Raw genomic sequence first — 22,548 nt, forward strand, 5'->3', positions numbered from 1 at the left:
GTGCAGTCCAAGTTCCTCTTTCTAGAGTTCAGGTCCCCCGAACTGCACACTGAGGATCTCTGGGAGTACATCAATATTCTGTCTAGCAAGATCTCTTCTGATACATACATTATCTATTGGCCTTTTTCATCATAGTCACGATATGATCAGCTACTACCCTCAGTCCTTTCCTTCTGCAGTCCTCTCGGACCTGTGGGTGACCTTTTTGGAGAAGGCACTCTTCTTGTGATTAGGATGGCTCTGACATAACTTTAGCTGACCAAGTATGTTTCAGAGCTACCTCAAGCTACAGAAGAGAGACACCACACACAGGTAACCACTTCAGAGCATTGTCTGAGATAGTAACATTGAACAGCCTTCCAGAAGTGCTTCTCTTTCTGCATTACTGATTAAGATGCCTTGATAACTGCTTGGTTTTGATGTTTGATATCAAAACAGCTCTTCCCTCATACACAGCTTGCATTCTGCCCTAGACAACGCTACCTTATCTTCACTGCGTTAGTCACCAGCGCCATGCAGAACATCATACTTCTCTCCTCTTCCATGTTGCCAGTACTTCAAAACTTCATTAGCACGTGCCACAGTAAGAAATGAAAATCTTTAACAGGATCAGGCCCAAAATCTCGAGGAGTTCCAATGTTAATTTCCTTCCCACTCAACAATCCTTTGTCAACGTTGACTTGTGCTGGCTCCTTACCCACCCTGTACATCCAGCCCTAAGGCTATCCTGTACACTCCAAGGCCGGTATGATCAAAAGCAATCAAACCAAGCTGATTTAAGAAATTATCTCACCAATTTAGTGTCCAGGTAGATGAGTTATGCCTGGAAAACCAACAAGAGATACCAGGTGAATTTGCCATAATCATTTTATCTTACATCATTTTCTACTTACCTTCAGGTCTTAATTATTCTTTTCTTCAGAACTTGTTCTAAAGATTGCCTATGATTGCAGAAAGACTGATGAGTCTTTGACTGCCAAGATAATCTTTGTCTTTTTAATAAGCATGGGTACGGTGCCTACTGTTCTGCTGTCAGACAGGAGCACTGCTAGCTTAAGAGATTTTTAAACTCTCTGTTCCTGGAATGGCAGTTTTACATGCCGGTTCTTCAAAACTCTTGATAGAGATGATTTTGTTTCTTCTCTCAGTCTGAGCACACCAAATGCTGTGAGTTTCTCTCCCACTTCACTTACAGTTCACTCCTGTGCCTCCATCTTATTTCCAGCCAGCCACCCTAGCTTTCCTTTCTAGTGTAGCAGAAGTGGGAAAAGAAGTATTTTCTGCCTTAGGGCTGTGTGAATTTACAAGTTATTGCAGATTCCTTCTGAAAAGAGAAACATGATAATGAGATAGCGTTACATGCAAGACCACCTTTCGCTGCCCACTGTTTCATTTACCTTTCACCATAACATTTTACAAATATATAGACCTCTCTTACTGATGGACTTTGGAGGAGAACTGAGGAGTCCTGACAATCTGAGGCTGAAGATGGTACATTAAACTCCAGGGGAGCTCCTGGCAAAGTACCTGAAGAAGCACTTATGTCAGGGAATAAAGGTAAAACTGTTCAATTAAAGCATTTGGCTTAGGTAGAGGCTAAAAAACACACATGAATTACCCAGAGTGGACAGCAGGAAGGCTAGGACAGCTCTTTCTTTTCACCAGAGTGACTCTTTCAAACGTGGCATCTGCTTTTATGCCTGTCAAAGTCAGCAGCAAAGCCCCCTTTGGTTTTAATAGCATCCTGTTTGCAGAGTGCTTTTTGCTTGTTTGGAGCTGGACCGACCTACCTACACGCGCTTTTGCACAGGCATTAGTGCCTGTTTGGTGCCAAGGAAATGGACTCGGTGCCAAGGATTGTCACACAAGACCGTATCCAGCTACCAATTACACTGTAAGAGGTTTCTAAAAGCACGCGGTAGTCTAAATGCACACAGTGTACTTCCATGTTCTGTACTCACCAATCATTCTTACAGCTCTGGAGAACTCAGCAAAGATTGTTGGGGCAAGTGTTTTAGCTGGCTCTAAGTTTGTGCTCACGAGGGGCATTCTGCACTTTACTTTGTTGTCTAGGCTGATAACCACGAGGTAGTGGTGCTCCCAAAATGCATGTTCTGTGGTATCCTTACAATGTGTAAAGGCCTCTTCTTTTCCTCAGGTGCAGGTTTTATGTCAGACAAGGCAGCAGCCCCTTGGTAATTCATCTGTTGCTAATCTGGTGGAAAATTACATCAGCTGGCTAACTTTTCTAAGGATTAATGTGATTCTAAATTTGTACCCTAGCTTTATTAACCTTTGGCTGCGTAAAGTCTGTGCGCTGTGAAGTCTCGTACATCCAGGCCAGCTGGACATCCTCACCGATGTATTTGGGAATTAGCTGTTTTGCAAAATGTTAAACTTAACGGCGAGGTTCCTAAGCGAGTTCATCAGTTACAGCGGCAGAACTCCAGCACCTTGGCAGCAGCCCCCAGGAGCGGGAGTGCAGCAGGGAGTGCAGCAGTCCCCACGAGAGCAAGGCTGGCCTCAGCCAGCCGTGGAAGGACAAGTGCTGTGTAAGGTCACCCACGCAGCTTTCCCGGCAGCTCGCTGCCTTCATCCGCAGTCTGCTCTATTGCGCTCCTGGGCCTACTTTGCTCAGCTGACTGCTTAATGTGCCGTGCTCCATGGGAGGTTTGAGACGCATAAAAAAGGACTGTGGCGGGACAAAATGCACTGTCACTGGTGACCTCTCGCAAGCAGCGTGGAGGCTGAGGGATGGCAGGGATATAACCAAGATGCAGCCACGGGTTACGGCCAGCACGGATCTGTTCCTCCACCAAATGCTCTTCAGCAGGGCCTGAGAACAGCAGGTGGCAACTCCTGAAGGCCCCAGATTATAAAATACCAGGACATGAGGGAGCCACAGTGGCTGATGGAGATCTAGCCTGTCCTTCAAGGCATCGCAGCTTTGTAGAAAAGTCCGGGTGAGCCTGCTGGAGTTTGCAACGCCAAGTCTCCTTGCTTTACAGTTCCTATAAAGGCTTTTTGCACTAATAGGTAACAGAAATCAAGGATGCTTTTGTAAAGTCTCGCTAAAAATTATTCTAGTTTCTACCCCAGAGACAGTATTTTTGCATGTGGGAGAGAAACAGGCATGTGTTTATTTTAATATAAGGAGGATCACATGGTTCTTGCTGATGGAATAAAAATATTATTTAATCAGGGAGTATAATTGTACACTAGTTTTGCATGTTTGTAAACTACCTAATGGAGATGTTTTAGCATGTCTTTATGGAATATGAGTGAAGATAGTGTTTTTGTAAAGCTGATCTTTTGCAACCCTACAGTTGTAGTAATATTATGTAAATACAATACCCATGGTTTAAAAATGCATATGCAAATTGTATAATTTCTCCAAATTATTAAAGAGTATATTTGCAGAGAGGGAATAAAAAGAAATCCGATATCTGTCACGTAGTTATTGCTATGGTTGTGATATAAGAACTAGTAAGGGTCTTGCTGTGTTATGGTAGGACCAACTAACTCTGTATTGTACTGGTTTATACTGAAAAACAAACAACAAATCCCGTCAAGGTTTTCATAATGGCCCTGTGATTATTTAAAAGGATGAACTAAATAAAAGTTCAGGTCTAGACACCAGGAAATGCTGAAGTCCTGCAGAAGGTAGCGGGAAGCATTCTGGATCTGAAGCCCTTGCAGGAACGACTCCATCATGCTTGCACTGTTTATTGAAAGTCATTTCACTGAACTCTGCAGTTGGATGATTGATTCTCCGCTCTTGTTCAGATGGAGGATTTTTTAATCATGTTAACTTAGCAACAGAAAGGTGCACTTGGATATATGCTGAACAATAAACATTTTATAGTGGGATATTGAATTTTCTACCAACTTGGCATCGCATCCAGACTTCCTGCCAGAAACAGAACACACTGTTGAAACTGGAAAGTTCGGCAGTTCAGAGAAATCTGCGTTTTATGCTGGTTTCCAAACTTACTGAGGCCAGTTAACAGCATGCAGGAGTTATAATCAGGGCAGCTTACACCTGGAGCGAAGTGTTTGTCTTGGATGTCTTTTTGGCAGAGCCCATGTGGCTGTCAAATGCGGAGAAAGGGAGATGGGGAGCAGGCCATTCACATGACATGTGAGAAATTAACAAACGCATGGTTAGCTGAGCACTGTGAAATACCTGCATGCTAATTTCCAAAGGGAGTAATGTGAATTTCAGGGCAGTAAAGGGAGCACACAGTGCTCAAGAATGACATAATTCAAACTTGTTGCTTCCATGGCTTATCACTTGATGTGAAGACAGAATATAATTAGTTCTGATTTACATTGCAGCAGTACCCTGAAGCCCCGTCTGAAGGCTCGCTTCCATCCCACTGGGATATAAGCTGAACATCGCTCATCACCTGGTTCCCATCTACGCACACGCATCCCCAGTCTGAGTTTTGGACCATTTTGATTCTTGCTAGCTGTCCTGGTGGGAAGTGAAGTAGAATTCAACGTTTCGCTTTTATTAAGAATCAGAGGTCAGAATTAGTACTTATTTCGGAGTTGCCAACATTTATTTCCAGTCACAATTTCTGGTCTGCTTTGGCCTTATTTTGGTTTAGGCTGCCAGCTGAGGCTGAAATTTTACCAAAAAAAGATGAATTTTGCCACACCAGCAAATCAGAAGCTGTTTGGTAATGTGGCACTCTTGCCCCAGCTAGGCTCGAAGGTTCCTGTGGAGTTATTCAAGTGTGTTCAGGAATCAGAAGTCCTTTTGTATAAGCCTGGGGAGTGGGATCCCTTTGCTGTGGATGTAGGATGAATTCAAGGCAAAAGTCAGCTCCTGCCCCGGAGATATTACACTCAGAAGAGCCAAAGGTGGGAACAGAAGAAGGTGAAATGAGTCCTACAGGTGAAATTTCCTCAATACCACCAATTCAGTCTTCTAGGCACTGCACAGCAATGCCTGACACTGGAGCATCAGTCATTTATTGATTCATTTTGTAAAAAGAAGAGTAACAAGTTGTTTATTTTGCCAGAACGTATAACCTGTGGGTCTCAGAGATGCAGAAAGCCAACACTAGATGTGCTGGCATGCAGGAAAAGCTACAGCTGATTAGAAACTATAATCCTGTGGGTTCAAGAAAATATCAGCACAAAATCAGCACAAACTGACAGTCAAATCCTTGCAGGCCTTCCTTTCTGTAAGCTTTGGCTGACACATGAGCATTGCTGAATCTCATTGCAGACAGCAAGTAAAGGAGAAAGCCTCGCTCCGCTTGAACAGCTGACCTATGGGACCTCCTGGAGCAGCAGTTTCTCCTGCAAGCCCTATTTCCTAGCCAATCCCAGGCTACATTGCAAATGGTCTCCCCATCAGACACTCCCAGAGAGATTTCTTCTGCTATTGAATAGAGAAGATGTGAACTCTCGGGAGTTCTCTTCACAGCACGTTACTGATTTGGTGTGAGAACTCCATGGTAACTTGATCATATGGACTTGTTTGAAAGGAAACTGGTCAATTGACAGCATTTTCTCAGTCGTTAGTTTGTTCTAGATACAGGATTAGTAAGTTTTTAATTCCATGCCCCATGAAGTGTATTTGGACTACCTTCTCATGGCCAACACTCTGTTCTTGAACCCCGAGTAGTGCTTTCATGTGCATCATGGTTGTACATAAAGGAAAACCTGCAGCTTACTAAAAACTTGGGTTTGGGGGCTGTCTCTCTAGGCTGGAAGCAGAGCTGTGTTCAAATGAAAATCACTCCCAGAAGCCAAACCTATACAAGCGAATGTTTCCACTGTCTGCTATGTCTTCTCTCCACCCTGCTGGCCCTCACAGAGAACCCACTCCAGAGGTTTTCCAGAGCTCTGCTGTCGTTTTCAGTTTGCTCATCTCTAGCTTCACACTAACTGAAAACCCTCTGCACAAGGCAGCCTCCCAGAAATACACAGCTTATTCACTTCCCAAACCTGTAAGATTTCCAGTGACAAAAAGCAGCTCGTTTTCGTTGCCTTGGTATTCCCCCCCGCACACACTGAAACAAACCACAGAATTTAGAAGTAGTCATTTTCCTGACCTTCCAGATAAGCTGTTTGCCTGCCAGAGATACAGTAATCCTGTCAGATACCCAGACATCTCCAAGGAACTCCAAAACTGCAGCAGAAATACCTAGAGGGAAAAATAAATGTGAGGGAAGAATTCCTTTGATATAAGTTTAGTCAAAAGTCCTCAAAGCTAATGGCTTGAGGAGTAAGGAAAAATGGATGCAACAGCTACGGTCTCCTTGCTTCTTGCTAGAGACAGCAGAACACGACTTGGCGCAGGAAAGCAGTGTGCTGTCAACTACAACCCGAATACTTGTTAGCCCCAGAGAATTGCTCGCTGTGCAGACAGACAGAAATCGTGTGATTAGGATACAAATGCACTGAGCCTAAGAAGAGGAGGGCTGGAAGCGAGGGCCTGCGGCTGCAGCAGCAGCGCTGGCAGAAGTGAGCCGAGCCCCCCAGCAGGTGGTGGTCTCTGACAGCGCAGGCGAGGAAGTTCTTCAGCTGCTGCAGCTCCAGCAGAAGCAGGCTCTGCTACCCAGAAAGGGAAATCCCTGCAGGTGCCCGATTTATTTCTCGGTGGAAAAGAAGCAGGATGGATTTCCCCCCATTTCTAAGACTTACATTGCTGTGTGCTTGCAGTGGGTGAAAGTTGACTTCCCTGATAGCAGTCAAGTGTCCTCGAGGACAAAACACAGATGTCTCAGTAGCAGAGCTCATTGCAAACAAAATAAAAGCCAATTTTGTGTGGATTACCGTGGCGGGTTTTTGTGTGTGTTTGTTTTTGGTTTTTGTTTTTAATTTTGCAGAAGCATGTAACAGCAGAAAATGATGGATTCTTGATGTACACCCTAGGTCTGCAAACATCTGAAATCTCAGATGGCAAACCTATCTGCCCTGTGCGTGTACACTGAGAATACCAGCTTCCCAAGCCAGTGAAAAAAAGCATCATGCCCAGCTATTGAAAGGCAGGACTGTGGTCTGGCTGCATGCAGAGTTCCTGATACTCGATCACCAAACAATACTAAACTCCCTGGCTCTGTCACTCTGGTTTCATTTTGACTGCTACAGCACTGACCTTCATACGCCCAGGACTTCTGTCATCACGATACAGAATGTACCACAGAGACACCAACCATGGAAGCTTTTAACAGGATGCACAGTCTGGCACTTCACAAAGTTGTCAACACGGACTGGATCCTTTGCACAGGGTTAAGCACTGTTTTCTTCTGACTGACTGTGAACATACTTGTAATTTGGAGTATTGGCTTCACTGGGTTCATGCTTGTAAGTGTAATGCAGCAGGACACAGAAAGCTTACGGCAGAGGAACAGAAGGGACTCTGGAACAGCACAGCACAAAGCCTAAACATTCCTGCTATTATCAGTGACTAAAGTCATGACACTGCTAATAGTTCTGCTGACCCACTCCTGGGGCTGGACCTTTGCCCTGGGAGTTGCAGTATTAACAGAATACAGTTCAGGCTGCAAAATCCAAGTCCACCCCAAATCAGAAACTGCCAAAATGAAGTCTGGCAGCAAAACATTCTCCTGTAGGTGACATAGCTGTGTTGTAAAGCCAGGAACAAAAGCCAGTTGTCCAAGCCAGCATGACCCAAGATGCTGCCCTTCTGCCTCTCCTGGCCTTTCACAGCATGCTGCTATGAGTACTGCAGCCTCCTCCTTTACAAAAATCCCCACCCAACCTCCACACCCAAATGAAAGCTGCAGATATATACGGATTTTAATGCACATGTACAAGAGGTGTTGGAATGATAGTTGCACAGTCATCTTCTGTGTTCTGGAGTGGTTTATTGGCTTTGTGACCTTAACATTAACTTCTGTGGCTGATTAACTGTTCAGGTTTTCAAAGAACAAATGGGAAAGAAACCTACCACATGGCCTCATATCTACATCTGTATGGGTCACGAATGGGTCTGGATCATCTACTTGATGATACCCAGTTCTTTGCTTTAGCAGAGCATGTAACAGTTCTAAGACGTTGGCACTGAGTTGCCATGCTCTCAGAGCCATCATTGAAGGGAGTTAAGCACATAAACCACATGGAGAGATGCAAGTGGCTTTGGCTCACACTCGAAGCTCAGGAGGAAAGTGGGTACAGATCTTCCAAAGTTTCATCTATGGGAATCTTGCAGCTGCTGTTCCCTTTCCAGACAGACTGAGCATCCTATAGGTTATGTTGCCAAAGCTGGACCTTCTCTTCCACCCTCAGCGTCTCCAAACCATCTTTGCTGTGGCTTTTCCTGCACCTTGTTAGTGCTGCCAGCAACCCCACTGTCCCCTGCACTGATTGTAGGCTGCCAAGGTGGCTCTGACACCAGGTCCGATGTTCAACAATACAGCAGCCTGTAGCAGTCAAAATTAGCTCCTCAATCCATGGTGGTCCTATGCTGGAATTTAATGCATCTTCAAGGAGTTTAGCTGCCAAGTTCTAAAGAGTCCCTGCTGAGAACATTAGCTACAGATTTTAATGTTTTAATAGCTTGGGGTACAGTTACATCCCTGGCTCCATGCCAAACTCATGCCTCAGTGCGTGGAGGCGCTCTAGGTTGCACAAATTTGTGTGTTCTTGCTTGTGCAAAATGACTGTACATGATTTGCATGTGGGCAAGAACAAGTGTTTTATCACTGTTTCTGGTCCTGACTGAACTATTTTTAGGATTTCTTTTTTTTTTCAAGATGAAATTCAACCTGAGGCAGGCAAATGATATGTGAAATTTCAAAGAAACGAAGTTTGGCACACACAGGGAAATGGGGTGGAGCAGCCCTTTCGCTACACCCTGACAAGCTTTGAAGTAACATCAGAATATACCTGCCTCTTATGAAACCAACGGAGAAAGTTTTTCATCTTTCTTCATGAAATGTATTGTTTCCTGAATATTTTTGAAATTTTCCCTCATATATATATATATATATATATATATTTGGTTCAAGCCCCTTGCTAAACTTTCCAGGAAGATATCAATCGCTGTAAAAGCAAGCAAAAAGCATTTGTCTGTCTCCAGTGAAGGAAACCCACCATGCAGCTCTCAGCCCACCCTGGAAGCGGGTGGCACAGATACTCGTGAAGCACTTTTGCGCCCTTTATCTTTGCGTTTTCTCTCACTCCATTGCCCCAGCTGCCTTTTCTGCCTGTCTTTGCTCAGCCCCTGTGCACCCTAAGCCTCAGCTCCTCACCAGCTCGTTATTTACTTCAGGGTCCCCCGCGCGGCGGGTGCCGGCGGGAGGCCGCGGGGGCCATTTTGCCGGCGGCGGGGCCGGTGCGGCGCTGGCAGCCGCGAGATGGCGGCCGTGCGCTGCCCGCCGGCGGCTGGCTTTGTCCTCATGGCGGTGGGCAGCACGTTTGCGGCCGGTGTTGTCCTTTATGTCCCTGGGCAGCACGGCCCATGGTGTCCTACACAGAGCTGGAAGCCTCCTACACAGAGCTGGAAGCCTCCTACACAGAGCTGGAAGCCTTGACACCTGTTTATATTTCTCCCTTGCCTGCAGCAAGCCACTTTCCTCCTCCTCCTCCTCGTCAGTCTTCCCCCTCACGCCTTATGTCCTTACTTCAGCAAGTTAGAAGCAGCAGCCACCGAGGCCACTAGGCCCAGCTGGCCGTGGTGTGTTGCTGAAGCCAGTCCTGAAGGGAGGAAGGTGTGTGGGAGCTGCTCCTCTTGGGCTGCCTTCCCCAGCATGGAAGTGAGCCAGCCACCTCAAGTCCAGCCGCCCCAGACCACCCCTTCTGCTGGTTGAAGTAGTTTCGACTATTAAATGCAAGTGATATAGTTTAATCTTCATGGTTTGTGAAGGCAGTGTGACTTGAACCACTTGTCTCCTTCTTCCATGAAAAAACAAGGTACGTTTTTCTTCCCCATGATATTTAAAAGGATAAAAATTGTGTTGTTCTTAGCTTGCATACCTACATTGTCTCCTGCTCATGTATCTAGTGAACAATGCTGCTACCTTCACCTTTCTGGCTTTTGTCTGAATAAGATAATCATGCTACTCCAACGTACTACCACTTACTCTTCTTGCTCTGTGCATAAATTACTTTTCCATAATTGCCTTTCTTGACTCATAGCTTGAGCCTACAGGTGCTGAATCTCTCGTGAATGGTACCAAGTGGCATCATTCCTGCTCACATTATTTCAGGTCTGAAATAAGCCTGTGGCTGGATGCAGGATTAAAAACAGAACAAAACAGGCCTTGAATAGCATGAAGCAGGAGTTACTCTGCTTTGGGAAATCTGAAGGGCCAGTATCATATACTGTAGGAAGGAGCTAGTGCCAACTGGCCATGCATTTATGAACCGATGCAGAGCTTTAGCTATGAAAAGAGCTGAGTCGGGGTGTAGATTCAAGCTCTGTGAGTAAAAAGCAATGCTATTTGAGAAGTGAGGAAGGTGTGTCTGGAGTCCTGTGAACATCTGAGACAGATGTAACCAAACATGTAGCTAAATTTCAGAGTATTTCTGCTTTTCTGAAAAGTACAGCTGTCTGTAAAAGCTGTAGAACAGTTGCAGCATTGGGAATACCGAGCAGAAGAGAGGTTTGGAGCTGGACAATTCATAAGAGTCTTCAGGGGAACTTGGCCAAAACAATACCTTTAAAAATGTAGCCTACTAGCTAATAATCCATCTAATTTAATAATTACTGAAAGCAATGATGCATCTAGGCATCTGCTCTTTTTTTTTTTTTTTTTTTTTTGTACATAGCTAGTGCAAGAGCTGCCCTTTTGTAAGGTAGTTTTTTACTTCTATATTGCCATCAAAAGAGAAAGAGAGAATGGAGTAAGTTCTGCTACTGCAAACCCATCAATGCATGAACATCTTTTCACATGCACTTGAAGAAAGCAGGAAATTATAAATCTTGCCCCTGTGGGACCCATTGCTCCTTTCCCTTTTCTTTTTCTATTTTTTTTTTTTTTGTTGGCAAGCATTACCTGTAGGTGTGAGCTTGAGCTTCCTGTAGGATGTGTTTTCTGGCAGCTATTTGGTTACTCTGTACTCTGAGATGTGAAAGACATCTATACTTACACGTACTTTACAATACGTGTATTGTAGTCACTGTGGTCATTGTGTCCACAAGGTTTATAACGGTAGTTGCATCCTTAAGTCACAAAGCGCTTTAAAAGGGAAATGATGCATTATCCCCATTTTAGGTGCATTGGATGGGTTTATACTAGTCAACAAAACATGCCCAGGCCCTCTGTTGGCATGGAGCAGCCTGTGTTCATGTGTTTCCCTCCAAAGCAGAGTGGCTGCCGTCTACATGTCTGTTGGGAATGGCCTCGGGTTGTGCTAACTCCTGAGCAACGCTGCCAGTTGGCTTCAGCAAAACCAATACCAAGGATTATGTCAACAGTTTATAAAGGATTGAATTCCAATGCCCTGGAACATCCCCTGGCAGGGTTTCATTTATACTTATAGACATAGCCAGAGAAAGTGCTTTTCCCAAGGTCACACAGTATGCTTTGAGCCTTAATCTTGGGAGATTCTTTGAGAGACACAGTTCCTTAGGACACAATACACTAAATATCCCACAGAGCTTGTGGATATGCCTGGGCTTTAACATAGAGGTGCTGGTGCTGTCCCTTCCCTTCACATAGACAGACTTTTTAAATATAGTTTCATCAGTCTTTTCCCAGTCTGGGAACACACAGCAAGCAAAATAAACTCTTAGGATTGAAAGCAGCTGAATTATACCAGGGCTAAATTTGCCTTGTTATATGAACCACCTTTAGAAAAAGGGATTTGTTGAACTGTCCTGGGGCAGTGGATAACAGCTAAGCTCCGAGGCTTAAAACTGGGCATGAAACACACAATTTGAAGCACAGTGGAAGAATTACAATATTTGTCTTCCCATGTTTAGCTTGGGTTCATTTAAAATTCCATTTAATTCCATTTAATTCCATTTCTAATTCCTATTCCAATAAACCAAGACACTTTATTGCTATTGTGACATAAAGCTTTTGGGTATCTGTTTTACAAGCAACTTTCAGTGAGAGTCAGAGTGCTTGAAACTGGATTTTGGTTAAATGTAGCTGCCTTAGATCCAGAAAGCAACCCAAAATACCTTCTCTTCAGCACAGCCAAAATCTAAAGTACCTATATTGCCTATGAAATGAAGGGAATGCACTGAGAAAGTAGGCACATGTAAACTCCCTCACAATCTAGACTTCTAGCATAAAAAGCCCTAAAATCCACCAGGTTTCACCCTGTTTTTACCCATATGACTAGCTCTGAGTTCTCCACAAGGCACTGCAGCTGCTGCCATGAGAATGTGACCCGTAAGGGTGACACTTCTGCTTGCCACTGGAAATGAGCAGGATGGTTGGCATTCTCGTTTAGCATTGGGAAGCACCTGGATCCAACGCTCTGCTCAGCCCGAGGGCATTCAAACCCACAGTTCTCATTAGCATTTATATTCTCTAACCACCAAGACTAGGGCTGTCAAGAGGAGAGCTGGGCTTAGACAGGAAGGCAGGAAGAGAGAAAGCCTGAGGGTATGTGTGGGTGGGTGGAGGAAAGCCTGGATTATGATCACGCTGAGGAGGAGGAATTGAGAGGTGGTCTCCCATTTTGGGGGCGAGTGCTCCAGTCACTAAATTATCAGGTAAAAGGGGGATGGTTCTCTCTGCCTTTTCCTTTAGCTGTTCAGGTGAAAGTAGTACTCAGCTCAGTAAAACATCTCCCTTAGAAGGCTGTTTGAACTTCAGGAGGGTGAAGAAGTACAGGAAAGAGAGGGTTAGGAGCTCAGGCTGTGCCTTGTGGTCCTTGTTCAGTGCACAGGGGCACTGTCTCGCCTCTGTAGACACCCCAACCCACCTGCTGACCCTGCCAGGGGCCTGACCACCTAATTCTGATGCTGTCAGTCACTGTAATGGCTGCGAGCATTACAGTGCCCACGTTTTAGGGGATGTACTTTCCTGTGGTGGATGTTCAAAGGTGGCTTCTCAAGGTGGTCCCATGCCCCCACCCTGTCACGCAGACTTCCCATGAAGGCCGTGGTACAGAGCCAGGGCCTCTCTAGGAGCATTAATGCCACACAGCAGGGGCAAGAGCCTAGCACTCCAGTTGTGCCCTGAAGCTTTTTATGATCCGATATGGTAATATTCATTATATTTCTGTAGCACCAAAAGAGGAATATGCTGCCTTCCAAGTAGAACACAGTGGTGGCCCAGCTGAGATCTTCAGCTTCCAACTGAGCCCTTGGAGAACAGGAAGCCCTTGTCTGCTCTGACACTATCCCATGAAGGCAGCTGTTGACTCTCTTTTCTGACATGGGGCAAAGGTGTAGAGCTAGTTTCATTTAATTGTAATTAAACGTGTAGACTTCACATAATTGCTGGAAAAAATAATGAATGTCTTTGGACATTATGTTGTTTTCTGACTATTTGCCTTCCCCTTCCGCACAGGAGTGTGTACATGCCCACATAAACACCCAGATGCAGGTCCTCAGTAGGCTGCACCTCACCAGCTGTGTCAGGCTTTGGGCTGAGGAAATGCTGAAGGACAACAATCCCACTGAAATATCTGCCAAGCCCTTACAACAGTGATGGACAAACAATGCTTTCTCCCTGTGGCTGCTCCAGCAAAAAAAAAAAAAGAAATATTTTGGTTGTGACTTGTTCCCTTGCATATGTTGGGACAATGCCCAAGTCCATGCATGCTCTACCCCAATTTAAGTTATAAGGAGGCTCCACCAGAAATGACAGATAATATCATCTTCTTGAGAACCTGTCAGGTGTTATTTCCCATTCAGGTCTGTGGTTGTGTTTATGTGTTTGGTACTGCTGCAAGTTGGTTGATTTATTATGGTTATTGTGGTATGCATCCTTTTAATAGGGTGTTAAAAGGCAAACAAGATTAGATTAAGCCAGAAGTTATTGAAGGGCGATTTGCTGAACTTAAAGTAAATTAATGAGCATATGGCTGGTGATTCTAATGGCAAGAACTTTTTTTTGTCACTGTTTCTCTGTCACCAGTGCAGTCGGCATAGTGGATTCTGTTTTTCAGCCGTAGGTGTGTTACTGAGAGGGTGCTGTAGGATGGTCAGAACGCTTGGTTTGGTGTCTTTGTGTTGGCTTAGGCATGCAAACTGTATCTGAGCCGAAGGGAAAAAAGTCGGAGGAACACATGAAAAATGACAATTAATTTCTTTTGTACAGAAACACTCTCCCTGGAGGACTCTTTGCATTCAGTTTCATGGGCTTTGCTTGGAGAAATGATCTTTCACAAATCTCAGTCTTACTCTTCCGACTAGTTCATGCCTGATAAATCATTGAATGAATCCATCAGGAGCATATTGCCACATTTAAAGAAAAGGTCTGGAGAGAGCTAAGAGATGGGTATGTGATAGCTGGAGTAACAGACAACTTACAGCATGCACAGGAATAGAGAAAGATTTTTAAACTCCCATGCAGAGGGTACAGGGGCCTGCAGCTTCAGAGCCCTGTACAGTCTTCAGGCCATGGTCATCAGCTGAACCCAAGTAATCCTTTGCCCTGATCACACAGGATAACTTCCACTTCTTTGAGGCTTCCAGAGTATCACTGATGCCAGCAGGCAGAGGCTGCACTCCCCTTGTTTACACACGTACAAATGTGCTGCTAGTGCATCCCTGTCTTTGCAGTTTTGTCTCCTTGCTATTCCCCAGCCCAATCTCACTCTAGCGTCCTGGTAGGATCTTGGCAAGGAGCTCTTTCAAAAGCTGTCGTGCACTTGCAGGGGTTCAAATTTCCCCTGATTTTTGTCTTGCTCTGTGGACAAAATTGCCCAGTTATTAAAAAAAAGCCTCCTGGGAATATTCACAGTCTGTGGGCTCTGAAGGTATGGAATAGGTCTACAGTATAAGTACAGCTAATCCTGCTGCGGCGAAGATGATGGACTAGCTGATTTCCTGAGGCTCCTGTTGCCTCTTTCTTCTATGTCCCTTTGGTCAGATAGAAAAACATGTCTAGGGAAACAAACAAACAAACAAACAAAAAACACCGTTATGTTCTTTACATAATGACAGTCAGACGGATTCTAGTTCATCCAGCAAGGTGTAGGAAAAGAAGTATTGCAGGTGCAATATGCAGGAACCACAGATGAGATTTTCAATCAGCTCCTGGTCTAGCTGGTTCAATTAATGAATTCTGCCATTTTATGCCAGCTGAGAATCTGGTTTCTGAGGTTTTCATCTGCATTAAGTTCTCAGGGATGGGATATATTGTGGGAAGGGCATGTTCTGTACTCAAATAATGATAGGAGTCCAGTGATGTGCCTCAGTCCACAGCCATATTTTCTTCTCCAGAGGCTTTGTTTTCCACATGCTAGATTCCATTTTTCTGTCTTTTTAACTTAAGACATGTTTTTTTTTCCTTGCCACCAAATCCTGTGTTGGGAGAAATTCCTATTTTTGTGGTCAGCAGAGACTGGGGATCAGCACTGAGACGAAGGCCATAGATTGGAGTCTGGCATCCAGTATGGCCAACACAAGACACCAGCCTTCTTGGAAAGTACAGAGCTAAGTAAGATCTGGCCATAAAATGGTTTCTTATACTAGAAGTCAGCTTGACAGCCTGCCTGGGAGCCAAGAAAGCCAGAGGCAGTTGAATTGGAAGTTTGGACGCTCTATGCTCTTTTCCGTCCTTTTTCAGTCTACCCAAGCTGACATACAAATATGAGTTTTATGAGAACTTTATTCTCATGCTCTGTTCTCTTTGCAAGGTCATTCCCAGCATATTAACTAGCTGTTTAACTAGCTTTTTTGTCTCTGAAATGCCAAGCTGTGAAAATGTTGAGAAGAACGGGACTGTCCCCTGCTACTGTACGCGGTGTCTGCTGGGGCAAGATCTTAACAATCTAGCATCTAGGAGTCACAGTTTTATGGAATGACTAAGTCCTGATTGCCAAGGGACTAGAACAAATTGAAATGAACTGAGGGAGCTTTCAAGATATTTGGGATGAATCTTCATGGAGATGAGTGCATTTTTATGTCCTTTTGCTAAAAGTCATAGGCAAAATGTCAACAGTTGTGGGACTGTTTGTTCAGCCGTTTCATTTAAAAGCTGGTAAACTGAGATGTATTTCAATGCCGTTGTTTAAAAATAAATGTTGTTAAAGAAACCCAGAGACAATTGGTTTATTATGAGCTCTCCTAGTATTATTGTCCTGCCTTCTTTGAAGTCTGCATGTTCTGCCTCGTTATTGTTTGACATTATCTGAAGAGAACACCATGAGTGATGCATTGGCTTTACTTAACGAAGTGCAACAGAGAAACCAGCATTTGGGCAAAATAACTTTTATATTTCTTTACCACTTGGCTGTGAGGGAGACGGTACATTAATTTCACAGCAAGGAAGGAAAATGTTCTCTTCTCAACATGTTTTAGGTTGTCTAAATAAAAGGTTTGTAGATTACCCAATATCAGAAGTGCTCAAAGATTCTATTCTGTTTTGCGCTACTTGTAAAATTCAAGCTCATAAAAAGATGTGTTCTTTTAATTTGTTTTTGTTATTGTTGAAATTCACCCAATGTTAGAGGGTTTGCACTAATAGAAAGTCCTGTCAATTTAGGAAACATCGGCCAGATAAATACATGTGGAGTTGTTTTGAAGGGCTAACCGGTCTTAACTTACCCATGCCGTTCCACCATGTGCCCCTGGGGAAGGTCATTGCAATCCACACAATGTGCAGCGGCTTGAGACTAAGAAACATACAACATGAGGGGTGAAAGGACGTGATACCACCCTTCCCGGGGGGCTGTTTTGTGGAGGGGACCTGACTCCACCAGCAGCCAGGAGGTGCTTGAAAGCAGGCTCGTCATTTTTTGTCTCCAAATTCCTTTGTCAACAGCTGGTGGGAGAGCTAGGTGCGTACAAAATCTGGCAGAGAAGCTGGCACAGACCACGTTACGCCACGAGGGGCAGATGCCTGAGGCAGTGCTCAGCGCCTTGGCCGTTTGCTCAGGAAGCTTTGCACCAGCAGTGCTTCCCCAGGCACCTGCGTGCGGTGGTGTGCAGTGCAAAGGAGGCTGGGGTAGGATGTCCTTGGCAAAACAGTATTTTTTTTCTCCCTTGTTCCTCTTTCACAGTCCTCTGCTTTTCTGTTCCAGTTGCTGGGAAGCTGTGATGCCCACTTAGCTCTCTTATATCACATTTCAGTCTATTAAATTCTTTCTGAGAGCCTCTTTCTCCAGAATGAGCCTCTTTGCCTCTTGTAGCATAGCTGTCTCTTCTTTAATGTTGGTAGAGATTTGGAGTAGGATGGGGAGAGGTGAGAAAAGACTCCTTACACTGAGGGTTTTACTGCCTCCCTCACATTTTCAGAGGGGGCAAACTGGGTGCAGAGTAACAGGACCCAAAGGTTTGGGTGAAGATCTGAATCTTCAGCTCACCAAAATCCTTAATACAGGACACCAAGGCCTGCTCCCTGAAGTAAAGAAGACACAGCCAAAGAGTCATTCATGTGTCCATGATATAAAAGATCTCACACTGTGCCCTGGGACCTCCCCACAGCCTCCCTGCTGCAGTTCCTGCTCCCTCTCCTGCTGCCGGAGATGGAAACAGGCTGGCAGCCAAGCCTTGTGGGCAGGCTGGGGCTGGGAGGAGAGGCCAGAGCAGACGGGGGCAGCAGTTCAGCACATTTTATGACGATGAATATCCCCCACACCACTGCCCTGTTGTGGGGCACGCTGGGTTTGGTGGAATGGGCTGTACCCCTGGTGGAAGCGCCCAGCCCCGGGCTCCTGCAGCGCTGGGGAGCTGGCGGTGTGCTAACCACCGGCGCCTGCTGGCTTGGCAGTTCGAGCATCACACGTGCCCACCGGCCTGAGGGGCAGAGCAGGGATATGTGCTGCGCTGGTGCTGTGCTGCTGTGCGGAGCTGGCTACGTGCTGGTACGTCCACCAGGTGCTTTCTCACAAGCGAGCCACTCCCAGCAGGTTGCGGGTCCTTCAGCTCCGCTCCTTGTCTGCTGTTCGTCTGCCTACATGCCCTAATCAATAGGCACCATCCTTGCTTTTAGCACCAACAAGTCGACGCAGAGCCTGCTCGCTCAGCAAACCCAGCGCTCGTGCCATGCAGGCACGCTCTTGCTTGGCATGGGGTTTGCACAGGAACTTTCCCACGCTGTCTTCTTCCAAACGCCGTGTGTGGAAAGCAAACTGGATCCACACGGCCCTGCCCTCCCCAGGAACGGCGTCTCTGCAACGGGGATCTGCTGCGAGGGTTGTAACGGAGACACAGCTGTGGAGGAGGGCTCTGGTGGAGGAGATAAACGCTTCTTCTGCAGCGATATCTTCTCTGGGACGGCGGCCAAACAGTACGGAGGAAGTTGTTAATTTTGTGTTGTGCACCTAATCAAGAGCTCTCCAGCCTAGGAGTTCGTGTCCTCCGAGCCCAGATAGAGAACGGCTTATGGAGCATGAGGAAAGATAATCCTTTAAATTGTCTTTTAATAATTGTTAGCGTTTCATCTCTATCTAAGATATTTGACTAAGCCCTAAGGGCTCTGAGTTTCAAGAGGCAACAGGTTCTGTCAGGAAGGATGCACAGTCCCTGCTCCATGGGAGAGCTCCATGGGGGAGCTCGGGATTTGACTCCTTGTTTTGTGCCTTCTGCTGTAGGCTGCCTGCTTCGACTTCAGGGGCTGCAGCATCACAGGCACACGGTGAAGTACCGAGGGGAACTGAGCACCAGCTCTTCTCGTTTTTCCCCTCCAGCTCATGCATTAGGCATGGGGATCAGCTGGACATAAAAACCATGCTGGAGGAAAGAGACAGGAGATAACTGGAAACGGGATGAAATGCAACAGGAACTTGCTCAAGGTAGATAATGCCAAATTAACAAAGTGCCTTTCCGTTATAAGATAACCAACCTGGCCAACAAGGCAAATGCAGTCATTCTTCACCAAGAGGTTAAAATAAAACCAGAAGAGTGAAGATGTATAAGAAATGGGAATTTTGAAGTGAGGAAAGCACTGACAAACAGGAAGATCGTGACGGATTACGGTGGAATGAGAACAAACATGCCAGGAGCAATTACTGGTGGAATTCCTCTGGCTCTGGACTTGGAATGGACCTTATTTAATGTTTTGCTCCCAGCTGTGGCACAAGACGTCAGAAGGAGCCTGTGGCAGTAACTGATGACACAGTGTTGGGTATTGTCAGTAATGGGGCCCGTGAGATGCTACCCACAGAAAGCTTGTTGGCTTGAGCAAAGAGCAATGGTAGGTAAAAGAAATTAGGTGAAATGCAGTAGGGCAGAGAACAGGACTTGACCTGAGAACTAGTAAGTTCTGCCATGCGCTAGGTGCTCCTCAGCTAGAAATAGAGGTTTGCCAGGGGAAAGGTTTGCCCTGCTTGTCCAGGGCAGCTCAAACTCAGCTGCAACCAAGATTTGGGACACCTTTGTCCCTCCCCTCTCATCACAGGTTGTGACAGTAATAGGTTGTGACAGTAATAGGTTGTGACAGTAATAGCTGTGGCTCGGGCCTTTGCTGACCACACCATGTCACCCCTTGCACGAGGACAGGTTGCCCTGAGAGCACTCCTCTTCCCCACAGCTGAACACGAACATCCCCAGCTTCTGCTGTTTGCTCCTTCCCCTCCAAGAAATGAGGCAGAAACCCTAGCCAGGCACAGCAAGAAGATACTGCCTTCTGCCAGTTCCTTCTTCAATGCATGCGAATGGGGCTATGGGCTCTGAGCTGGCTGGTGCCAGGGGGGAGATGTTCAGTTCCTGGGCACTGTTTGCTACCAAAAGGTCTGTTTCCCGTGGGGAGAAGACGTCTGGCTGGCTGGGAGCGTGCTGCTCCGGATCTGGTGCGCGAGCTGCATCATGCTGCATTAGTCAGTCGCAGCATGACTATGAGCCACCAGCACACGGGAAGCGTTTGTAGCATGCACAGCGAGAAAGACCGAACGACAGGGAGAGGGCAGGGTTAGCACCCGTCTAAGTGTCATCTGGAAGGCTGTGATCACCCGCATTCACAAAGGGTTTGTTCAAGGTGCAGAGAAGAAATCATGAATGAGCAGGGGCTGGAAAAGCCCGTGCCGTAAGAGGAGAGTCAAAAGTGTCAGGCTTGTTTCAGCTAGCAGGGGAATAGGATTGCTGCCCGTCAAAGGGGCTGGGCATTTGGCAGTCTGGACGGAGGTGAAGTAAGACTGAGAGTAAAGGACAGAGCTGGCCACAGATAAATCAGGGCTGGAAGTTATCAGGTGTGGAGCCCCATAAGATCGCTTTCTAACAGAAGTGTGGGGGCAAGCAACCTGACATGTTTCAAGTGAAGCTTGATTTGTTCGCGTGAGTTTGTATTATGTGTTTGCAGTTGAAGACGGGGCTTAGACAAAGGTCTCTTCCTGCCATACACCCTCTGTCTCTTTGTAAGTTGCTAGCATTTCCGATCAGATGTGTCACTGAGCATTTGAGACTTCAAACAAACAAATCTCATGGCTGACCCCAAGTAAATCTGAGAAATATTCCTCTCTTCCTGAGATACCCAAGTCACTGGGAATGTCACAGTGGCAAGGAAGAAATGATGCATCTCCCGCTTTAAAGTCACTGGGGGAGCTGTGTGGCCACTGATTCATAAATCCTACCCGGTCTTCAGCCGGAGCTATTTCCTGGTTACATACACATGTGTACCTGTGTCTACATGCAAGACCGAGAATGGCCCAGCACTCACTGGGGTGCCATACCAGCCGCAAAATGGGCATTGAAGAAATAGAAAGAACGTGCCATGTATTTTGCCATACCAATACTTAACACATGTTCACAGTGGTGCTTATAAAGTCACCTTTTGACCAGTGTACACACGTGTACACACATGTATATGTGTGTGTAGATATCCAAAACGGGGAGTGGGGAAGAAGATGCCTGATTTCAAATATAGATACACTAATTTTACATGTCTGTGTTACAGGACTTTACAGTTTCAAGGATAATCTTCTGGAGACACCACTGTGAAGTTATTTTTGTAGTTAAATTGTGGACATTAGTGCAATTTGTGTTACTAAAATGGCCCATAGTTCCAGTTCACCCCAGAGACAAATCATAGCATCATAGAATCACTGAATGGTTTGGGTTGGAAGGGACCTTAAAGCCCACCCAGCTCCACCCCCCTGCCATGGGCAGGGACACCTCCCACCAGACCAGGTTGCCCAAAGCCCCATCCAGCCTGGCCTTGAGCACCTCCAGGGATGGGGCATCCACAGCTTCTCTGGGCAGCCTGTGCCAGGGCCTCACCGCCCTCTGAGTGAAGAATTTCTTCCTAATGTTTTATCTAAATCTCCTCTCTTTTAGTTTAAGACCATTCCCCCCTTTTCCTATCATTATCTGCCTGCGTAAAGAATCCCTCTCCATCCTTTTTATAAGCCCCTTTTAAGTATCGAAAGGCTGCGATAAGGTCTCCCCGGAGCCTTCCCAGCTCTCTCAGCCCTAAAACTCACGGCAGGAGCCAGGAAAACCAAAGCCTATAGCAGAGGATGGTTTCGATCCATCGACCTCTGGGTTATGGGCCCAGCACGCTTCCGCTGCGCCACTCTGCTTGCTCCTAGCAGGGTACAGTTGATGCAGGAAAGTGATGGAAATCAGCATCATAAGACTAGGGTAGGAGGAGCTGTTGTGACAGGGGAAATCCTGCCTGCTGCAAAACTAAGCGTGACTGGGGTTTCTTCTTGAAGTTCATATGGAGCTTGGAAAAATAGAGCTGCAGTGATTGACCTGGGGGAGGTGGAAATGAGAAGGAACTTCACAGGGTGGGTCATTCTACCGCTGGCAGACCCGGGCTTTCCCCAGAATTGCAATCAGATTGCAGCCACTCCTGTGTTTCCCTGGAGGCTTTTGTTAGTCGCAGACCTTCCGGGTCATCGTTGGAAACTTCTGATGAGAAAGGTCGTGATGGGTACCCTTTTCTGCATTCCTAACAGAGCTGCCACCCTGGAAGGTCTGCTTTGAAGTTAGCGTCGTGGGCACAAGTACACAAGGACACAAAATAAACTCGTGTAGTAGATTTGAACTGTTTGCTTACATATTTTCAATCCTGCTTCTAATACAGATAGGCCTTGTATTGGTCACTAAGTCATTTTGTGAGAAAAGTCTAGTGCTATTTTTGGTTAAGCTACCCCTTGTCAAATATCCAGGTTTTAATTTGAAATGTTTTATCCTAGATATTGGCGTTAGAATGACTTAAGGAAAAAAAATGTTAAAAGGAATTATTGAACTATTAAAAAGAAAAAAAAAACTAGAGTAATGTGCATGTTTTCTGTCTCTGGGAAAGTATTGGAAACTCCAGAGTTGGGTATTGGTGGGAAGGAGAAAGAAGAAAGGGGAGAAGTTGTGTTTCCATAAATCACATAAAAAATATCCGCCCACGTTTTATCAAATTTTGGAAAAAATAGAGTAAACTAACATTTTTCCGCTCCTACTGTCTTTATTGGTAATGCTTGAACTTTTTTGGCTAACAGTATAAAACACGGGTATGTAGAAAAGCACGTGAAACAGCCTGAGGCAGCGCAGAAACA

General features: G+C 45.7%; 1 non-coding gene across 1 annotated transcript; it reads right to left on the bottom strand.

Moving 5' to 3' along the window:
* Window positions 1-21,501: 21,501 nt before the first annotated feature.
* On the bottom strand, window positions 21,502-21,573 carry TRNAM-CAU (transfer RNA methionine (anticodon CAU)). The gene has a single exon. It is a non-coding gene; the product is annotated as a tRNA-Met (tRNA).
* Between the last annotated feature and the right edge of the window lie 975 nt (window positions 21,574-22,548).

This window comes from Cygnus atratus, chromosome 2 (assembly GCF_013377495.2).
Source record: "Cygnus atratus isolate AKBS03 ecotype Queensland, Australia chromosome 2, CAtr_DNAZoo_HiC_assembly, whole genome shotgun sequence".
Lineage (NCBI taxonomy): Eukaryota > Metazoa > Chordata > Aves > Anseriformes > Anatidae > Cygnus > Cygnus atratus.